At 38.2% G+C, this 9,943-nt stretch overlaps 1 protein-coding gene across 2 annotated transcripts in view; it reads left to right on the top strand.

Annotated features, from left to right (window-relative positions):
- Positions 1 to 149: 149 nt before the first annotated feature.
- LOC139983395 (recombining binding protein suppressor of hairless-like) overlaps positions 150 to 9,943 on the top strand; it is a 50,644-nt gene continuing 40,850 nt past the window's right edge. For both annotated transcript variants that reach the window (XM_071996933.1, XM_071996934.1), the window contains exon 1: positions 150 to 289. The gene's annotated coding sequence lies outside the window, so the exon portion shown is untranslated. The remainder of the gene's footprint in view (positions 290 to 9,943) is intronic.

Below are 9,943 nucleotides of genomic sequence, written 5' to 3'. Positions count from 1 at the left end.
ATAAGACAGCATCAAAGTGTTCGTTGGTAGTACAATTGTGAATAATTAAAGAAAACCAGGTGAAGAGGAACATTTATCTTTATGCTTATCATATTGTGTGGGTATTTCATACTGTTCACGCACAACTTGTAACTGTGGAACTAACATTAATGGAAACTTGCAACAGGTGACTCGCTAGGCCAGTGAGACAACCGGTTGTATGTAACGTTCGACCTGTACCAATCCAGTGAAAACACCATTCCAAAACAATAATATACATCATTCATATTATTGATAACATTGACATTTGGTAAGTTCCAACAATAATTTTTGTGACGTTCGTTAAGAGTTGTTTTGGTGCCTAACAAGTGTCATACATGCATGCATATAGTTAAGGACTGTACTGTAGCATGTACAGTAGGTGATGTTGCTTTCGCCACCACCGTCATTAAAATTTAGTACAGCGTAGGCCTGTATTGAATTGATGGGTATTATTGACAAGTCTAGTACATTGTAACTTAAGTATAGGAGCAGCACTGCCCTTTATATGCCTAGCCAGCCTAGGCGTATTTTAGACATGTTCTGGACACATTGATATACATGCATAACTGCATAATGTTCCATCTTAAAAATTAAGAAGGGGTTGGTGTGAGCCAATATTTATGGTGTCTGATAGACTTGGGTACAGAGGACACTGAGGCCAGTGTGCATCTGTCTGAGGGGAATTGGGGCACCTTGACCCTGGAGATTGCAGATCAGTTATAAGTTATTCCTTAATCTCTCATCATCAATTTCCCAGGTCATCAAAATGCATATATTGTAAAGGTGTTGTGCCTAAACTCAGAATTTGGTTTAGATATTCTTATGATACAGTATACAGTAGTTTGTGTTCTTTTAGCAAACCCCAATTTTGGGAGGGGAAGTAAAATCCCTCCCATCCATTAATTTTCGCTTCCACGCACCTGCTAAGTTCACATCACTAGAGATTCTGGGGAATATTATAAAATATTTATACTATACATGCACGGAGGGTGAACATTACACAGGGCACCTTCTGGCAAATAAAGCCAATTGATTTGATATTCTAGGATTACAGTACTAGTACTAGGAGTCGATTTTCAATGCTTTATTTTTGTAAATTTACAAGAGTGGTTTATATTTGGGTGCATTACACTCCAAATATGTTCATAATATTGTACTTTACAGTATATACAATTTGGTACCTTAGAATTAGTATTTTTCAGGTGAATTTGCAAACTATAATGCACAGAGACAGGTATAGTAAGACGGGGTAAAAAAAAAACGTTTCCTTAAAGTTTAACATAAATCTCGTTAGGTAGATGCTTAGGTAGATATTTTAGTATTGTCAGTTGACAAGTGGAAATACCTTCCTAAATAGCCATAATAAAAATTTCAATCACAATGAGTAAAGGAGAAATTTCAGAAAAGGGGTGGTTTTTTTTTACCCCGGATGTTAGTCAATTTTGGGGTAAAAAAAAACCCTGCTGGGGTAAAAAAAGTCCACACTGTTAAAACAACATACTACCAAAGAAAATGTGCAAAACCACCAGAAATATTTTCAGCACACTTTAGAAAAGCTTTATTTGGGCATTTTCAATCAAGTTCTGCATGAATTAACCTATTGCCAAACGATAAACTCCGGGAAACAAACCCCACCTTCCGAGACTAAGCAAGATTCTATCAAGACTGTTTAATACCCCCTAAAACATTATTGACCATGTTTTATGAGTTTTATTCTATATATTAGTATCACATCCAGCTGTGGGGTTGGGACTTAGGGTAGAGAATAATTTAGGACTCTAAAAATAACAAGATAACCATATACAGCAGATATATATTGTGTTAGGCTATACCACTAGGCTAACATAGAAATAACTTAGGTTAAGAACAGGCAACAGTTAGTTATAAAAATGTAAATTATTATATTGGTAGAAATTAGAGGAGCATAGATGTACTCCCTGTGTCAATCATATAGCAATTCTAACATTCTGTGATAAATATAAACCATTTTGGGAGGAAATTAGGACTGGTCTTTTTTTACCCCAAACGGACACTAAACCCTGGGGTAAAAAAAACCCACGTCATTCGAGAAAACTGGCAGATCATGCGGGTAATTACATTACTGATTCATGTAGGTACACCTCTTGTTGTCATAACCAAGAAACAAAAACCTCTATATCAGTTCTAATATTTTTGCAGGATAAAGTTAAAGGACAGTGTTCAGAACTTAAATATTTGCTATTTTTAGAGTATGGGAAAAATCGGCGCTAAAAGTATCGGTACGCCGATGGAAAAGAATAGTAACAATCAATAAAGTATGTCAGAATTGACTTGGGCACCATGGTTTTCACATACACCATACAAAAATGTTTTTCTATTTCTCACGACTTGTAGTTGGGGGGTGGTTTTTTTTTACCCCAACTACCCTGTGGTTTTTTTTTACCCCATCTTACTATACTGTACATGTACTAACATGGCAACTTTTCAGTTTAGGAAATTTTTTGGTTGTCCAAAATCAGCAACTTTGGTTGCAAAATAATAAAGAATAAACAATATATATATACACTGTTGGAGAGATGAACACCAAATTTGGGCCAGTAATTTTGTTTTTGTGTGGGGGGGGGGGGGGGTTGTCAAACATCAACTGTTTCCAAGTTGACAATTTTAGGGTACTACAGTGCCAAAATATACTCATTTTACCCTTGTTTATGGTATTTTAGCTACAAAATTAATCAGAATTTGATGCAAACAATTAGTTGTCTCTCAGATGACCACCAAAGCTGATTTTCCAAGCAAAACTTTGATCGGCCTGAAGGACAGGACCCGCCGGACTAGTTAAAATTTTGCCATGACTTTATCATGTATTTCTAACAAAAATGCATCCAGTACTGTACATAAATATATAGTTTATTCTTAAAGTTATGGTCAAATAATGGTACAGTAGTACAGTAACTGTTCAATCTTACCATTTTAAATTCATATTATCTGACAAGATTTGTATGTAGAGTCGCATGCGTACATGGATAATTGACAAAAACGTTTAAAGTAAACTTTATCTAATATATATAGACACTGTACTTGGAAGTATATTTCCCTTGCAAAAAATGTTAGCCCCACCATTTTAATACATTGTGTCCAATTTTGGATTGTTGCCCATGTTTTTAGAATTAAGGGCAATCTGGCTACACTCCCTTAAAAATCACCAGCTCATGCACGTTCTAAAAATATTGATCAAGTCCGAATCGGGGAGGACAAAAACTTGCATCATTTACTGACTGCCCAGACAGGATATGCCTGCCCAGACAGGATAGGCCTACCCAGACAGGATAGGCCCCCATCAAACAGGATAGGTCTACCCAAACAGGATATGCCTACCCAGACAGGAAAGGCCCCCATCAAACAGGATAGGTCTACCCAAACAGGATAGGCCTCCAAACAGGATTGGCTCCCATCAAACAGGATATGCCTGCCCAGACAGGATAGGCCTACCCAGACAGGATAGGCCCCCAAACAGGATTGGCCCCCATCAAACAGGATATGCCTGCCCAGACAGGATAGGTCTACCCAAACAGGATAGGCCCCCAAACAGGATTGGCCCCCATCAAACAGGATATGCCTGCCCAGACAGGATAGGTCTACCCAAACAGGATAGGCCCCCAAACAGGATTGGCCCCCATCAAACAGGATATGCCAGCCCAGACAGGATAGGCCTACCCAGACAGGATAGGCCCCCAAACAGGATTGGCCCCCATCAAACAAGATAGGCCTTCCCAGACAGGATAGGCCCCCATCAAACAGGATATTCCTGCCCAGACAGGATAGGCCTACCCAGATAGGATAATTCCCGCCCAGGATACAGGATAAGCCTAATATCAGAAAAGATTCATGTACCATGGAGCGTTTGGCTCAAATGGAAGAAATTTAATTAGCTTCCTTTTTTCTTTGGAAAAAAAAAGCAAAAATATGACGACAGATAGCTACTGTATAGACTGTCCCAAGGCAACCAATATCATCAGATGGAAAAACACCATGTTTTCCCTAAACAGACAGCAATATGTATCTACATAGTCAAGAAACCAAATACTGTATCAAGTATGAATCACTTTCGTGATATTTAATATTTGTACAGTACTGTAACTGTGTCATCGTTAGACCCATCATGCTACAATAAAACATCCATGTAGACAGATGCTCTCGTCATAGTGCACATGAACCTCACTATAAGGGTAATGCAGGGGGTACACAGAGGGTAAGAAGGGGTACACTAGAGGGTAAGTAAAGGTACCTGCTATAGCTGTCACGGGCTGTTTAGTCTTCCCTTTTTCCACCTCTACTGTAGGAATGCTGTTTTGTTTTTCAATTATACCAGAGGGCGAATCTTGCAGAACTAACACATGAAGAGAAGTTTTCCCAAAAAAAGAAAGAAAAAAAAACACAGAACCCCCCCCCCCCAAAAAAAAAAAAAAGAGAGTAAAATAAAGAGGAAAGTGGGTGAGAAGTGCCATCCTACGTAAGTAACCAATCACTATGTAGTCAGCGAGCCCTCTTTTACAATTCTAATTTCTTAAAGAGATGAACCAATCCACCCACTGGAGTAAATTGTCAAAGTTTTGGTGTAACTAGATCCTAAAGTGACTGAAACTCCTTTATGTCTTTTAACACCTGTTGGTAGAGAAGGGTGTTCATCCTGACAATAGGGTGTTGTCACTGATACCAGTTGCTGGAATGTCTATTGTCATTGGAGGTCGTGTGTACAGTCAACAGTGAACTCCATAGAATATTAGCGGAATGCAGGTTTTGTGTAAATTCCGGCGAAGTCGGTGGCTTATAAAACTTGTCATCATCATGTACAGATAACTTTACGTAACTTAATGGTACAGCGTATATATAATTGAAATTGTAGTGAGTTGGAAAATCTAGAACAGTCACAAAACTTCCAGCCTCCACCGGGATTCGAACCCGGGCCTCCCGCTTTATATGCGGACACCCATATAAACACTAGGCCATGGACGCTGATTGTATGTCCAGAGGTTCGAAACCGGTAAGGAAGGTCGAAATTCCAATGTAGGCTTTTGCCACCTGTATCGAACAATACTAGTTCTGTTTTGGTGACATATATGTATTTACATGGTCAGATCAGATGTTCCTTTAACTTGACAACTAAGGAGAATGAAAACCCAAATTGCCCTTCCTTTATTTAACTCTGTGATCAACAATGGAGACGGTGAACCATTTTTTTTAATCCAGTATCACATAGTAAATATGCAAAATTGCCAAATTGCTTTATACAGAAGAGCAAGTCTTAATATATACTAGTGCTCAGATTAATGTACACAGGTAAAATATCATTTAACCAAGGACAAAACTCCTAAACTTTGAACGCTGAACAATCTGTGCTACGAACCAACCGATGGACAAACGTTTCAAACCGTTTAAATTATCATTTGACTTTGACTGTTTGGGAGATATATATGTATATATACGTATATATATATATATATATACATATATATATATATAAATATATATATATATATATATATATATGTATATATATATATATATATATAGTCATATATTTATTTGCTCTTTGGTTCTAGAAACAGAGGAATCGCATGCACAATCTAGAAGTCACATGACCCCTCCTGATTTGCACGACCTTTTAACGCTGCACGCTATTTAGCTAGTTCGAAAAAAGACAAAAAACTTGAGAGCTGTCTTTGGGAAATATTCTGTAGGTTTGGTTTGCAGTGCAGGACACCTACCTGTATGAGCAAACATAATTGTTGAGTGTTTGCATAGGTAGCACAATTAATTGCTCCATTGAGCTTGCACACACACATATATAGTCAAAAACAAATTGTCACTTTCCCTACTCTGTGCATGGAAACTAGGGATGCACCGGATCCGAATTTTTGGATCCGGCCGGAACCGGATTTTGCCGGATAGTTCATGAAATCCGGCCGGATAAAATCCGGCCCGAACCGGATTTTTTTCATTACACAAAAGAAAATCATTAATAAGAAGTAGAAGTAAGAAACAAGGAGTATTATTTTGGTTGATCTTTAGAAACAGTGGGACAAACCATTGAGAAAATTAAATTAAACATGTTAAACCTAATTTTTCCTTACTTTGAATGTTTTTATTAATTTTTGGAAATAGTTTACATTGATTTAAGTTAATACCAACACCTTTTTAAGGAATAATTCAGGCCAGATTTTGAAAAATATCCGGCCGGAACCGGAACCGGATAATTGCTCACTATCCGGCCGGATAGTCCGGCCGGACCGGTTATCCGGTGCATTCCTAATGGATACTGACTGTTATGTCTTCAACTGTCACATGTCCTACCTGCCATGGTAACCTAGCTGATGTCTTGAAAACTACGTCACGAGTCACGACAAAATAAAGTTGCAGAGTCTTTAATCCTCGCCAGTCCAACCATTGACCATTGAGACGTTGAGCTGTAGAAGAGGTGAAAGTTTTAGCCCGGTAGAGCATGATCCAAACTCAGTATTTGTGAGAAACCTACGTTGTAAAGGAATATAGACAAGCTGAAACCATAACATAAAACAATGAAATATGAATGACAAGTGTTTGTTGTGCCTTATCTTGTCCAGAACCTTCCAACACATACAAACACAGGTAAAAAACAAGAACAACCCAAATATGATCCAATTCATGTAATGAACAGATAACCAACCTCAAAGTGTTAACCAACAAACTTTCACCAGACAAAGACACGCACCTACTGTATGATGACCATGTCAAAGGTCACCATAGGGGTGAAACGCTAAATAAGCTGTAACCTATGTACATGCTTGTTAACTTCTACAAACTACAGTGGCAGCCCTTGTAGTGTTAGTCACCCTGTGTCTCCAACTCATTTCTAAAAGGGTCGAAATCACATTCAATCCTCTCGACTCTTATATGTGTACTCCATTGCAGTTTAGTGTGCATACATATACAGGCATCACATAATGATCAATGATAAAGTCAGCCAAAATGTATTAAGAATTGATCTCAAGTCGGCTGCTGTCTTCAAGACTCTGTCTGTTGATAATATCATGTTAGTATCATAATAACTCAGAACAACACAAAGATAATCGTTTTGCACATTGAGGCGGGGTGGGAGGGGGGAGGCCTGGGCTACACTGTTCTGGTTTCATCCAGTGGCGGAGCTAGGGGTATTGGTCAGGGGGGCGAGAATGGTCAGTAGGGGCGCTTTCGACACTATCTAAGCGGAGCGCCACCACAGGTTGGCGCGGAGCATACAGACATTTTTTGAGTAGAGATACTCCCTAGATCGCCGGAAATGACCCTTTCCGGGCCTTGCTAATTTGCAGATAAACGAAAAATAAATAGGTGTCATCGCCAATTTGTCAGAATATTACACCAACAAAGTGTGACAAATGTCAGTAGGTATTTGAGAGCGCAATAAAAAAGTCAATAATCGCCAATAAGTAAAAAGTGGTAAAAAGCTGAAAAGGGGGACGCCATCAGTCCATTTACAGTAAGTCCGTCAGGAGGGCATCCGCCCCCTCTGCCACTGGTTTCATCAGCTTTCAGGAGAAAATTTGGGTTGCAATGGTCCTTGTCCTTGTGTGCTAATGGCTTCCAGCCCATATCACCAAGAAGCTTATAGTACCAATGAAGCGGAGCTAACCCTCACATTAGCAACCATATTCCACAGCATTGTAACATTTCCTTTTTGGGGGTGGGCAGGTGGGATGTGATTTCTCATGGTAGAAATCATGGATATTTTCCATACATGGTATATGGCTTTGCCATATTGAGTACAAGGATCATGTTGCTTGTGAGACTTTTCAATCTCATTTGAGGTCAGAGGTCAAACTCTGAAAATTCTTTGTATATGATATCTAACGATGGGATTGTGGGTACTTCTCAATTCTCATACTTGGTGTGTGGATGCATCATATTGAGTAAAAGACCCTTGTTGTTTTTGTTGGAGGTGTGTATTGCCACGTACAGTAGACTGACCTGTGTTTATCATGCCATATTGTAATTGTATCAAAACGGGGGTCGTTGGTGCCATTACTTATAAATAAAATAAGTAAAATAATAAAAAATAATATAAGGTGCCATAACTAATAAAATAGATGTTTTAGCTCATTCTTTGCATCATAACTATACATATCTTCCTGGTTTTGTATTGAAAATACAAAAAAAACCTTTTAATTGTGACCAAATTTGACCTTGAAATGCCCAAAATAGCCCAAAATATTGGAAAATGTGATTTTTGAGGGTGCTGTTCACAGGCATCATTGGGCATACAGTATGACCCTGAAAATGCAGTTTATTTGTAGTCCTTATGCTAGTGAACCACCCTCTGAATTGTTAAGCACCTGTATTCTAATGCTGAGAAGTTGTTGTCATTTGAATTACTCAAATTGGCTTGTGCAAGCATTTTCATGCATGAACCAAGTGATTTTCGCAATTTTCGAGTCGTAAATTTGAGTAGATAACACAAAATACACTTGAGTTTTTAAAAACAGGGTCAATACACTCCTGAAAAATGGTATTTAAAGAAAAATTTAAATTTACCCACAGGCCCAAATTGGACCCCCAATTAGGGCCAGAAGTGAGATTTCTTAAATTTGAGGGCGCTGTTCGTAAAACGTACGACCCGCTTGACTTTTTTTTTGCACTTTTCCCGTAAAACTACCACTGGACAAGGATCCTAGATCTATGCAAATTAAAACTCAAACATGCCTTTGCTTGTGAATATAGAACACACTCAAAGTAGGGCCAGAAAAGGCCCCTATCTCATTTTCTGCAATTTTAATTACTTGTTACGAAAAATTGAGACTGTAAATTTTCCTCAAACTTAGCTAAATTTGAAGACTGGTCACATGTCTTCCACAATATCTGCAATATCAGACATAAAATACTTTACATTTATGCAAAAGATGCCTCCAAACTTGACACAAATTTAGGCCTCTTAAAATGCAATCTGGATTTGGTTGCTAGGCGGGGCCGTATCCTAGCAACCAAAAAGTTTTCCAAAGTTTTTTTGCCCAATTTCATCCTTTGAGACATATGGCAAGACAATTTCAGCCGATTCTGAGAGGGTCGACGTGGAATCGACCCAAAAATCTGTTGATTTGGCATGGATTGACCCTATATCTGTATACAAAAACTATACATGTTATCTGAAGATAACCTCTTAATGTGAGACTAAACTGTATGCCGTGTGAATAAACAAAATTTGGATCTTGGGAGACCTGAAAGTTTTGAACTTCCTTTGTATATTTATGCAGCTATCTGTATCATGATCTTAATCGTGGGAATGTGGCAGATATCTGCAGGTGGTTACAGTGTATATATACAGGGTATGATAAGTGTAACTTCTTAAATTATTCCCCAAACTTGTGTTTATCTTTCCAAATTTATAAATAGCAGATTATCTAGACTTAATAAAGACAGAGAGGAAAGAAAGAAGAAGAAAAATAAATAATGGAGGATGTGAAAAAAAAAAGCAGTTACTAGAAACAGTCCGTATAGTAATTATATAACTCATTAAAATTGTGAAATTGTTTATAATGTAATATGCTAATATTTATACAGTACATCGTATGCGGGCATCCTCACATCCGTCTTAAAAATGAAGCCTAAATCCATGAAAAATTAATGGATTTATTGTATGCAGGTCTTACTTCCTGGAATGGTCTCATTGAAAAAAAGAAAACAGCAGAGAAATTTGCCAAAGATCATAGTTCAGCATATATGTGTATTTTTGTACACAGATGGAGTTGATCTATGAGCTATTCGGTAGACCCGTGCTTGGTGACCCAAATTGTTACCTCCTCTGATGTGGTGACACCCCTAGTGGCGGTTGGTGTGGCTAGGGGAATTAGGGATAACCCTCTCCCTATTGATAATTTTTGTATAATTTTTACTTTGCGCCTGTCTTACCTGTCTC

This window comes from Apostichopus japonicus, chromosome 16 (assembly GCF_037975245.1).
Source record: "Apostichopus japonicus isolate 1M-3 chromosome 16, ASM3797524v1, whole genome shotgun sequence".
NCBI classification, from domain to species: Eukaryota; Metazoa; Echinodermata; class Holothuroidea; order Aspidochirotida; family Stichopodidae; genus Apostichopus; species Apostichopus japonicus.
This window is presented reverse-complemented; position numbering and strand designations above follow the sequence as displayed.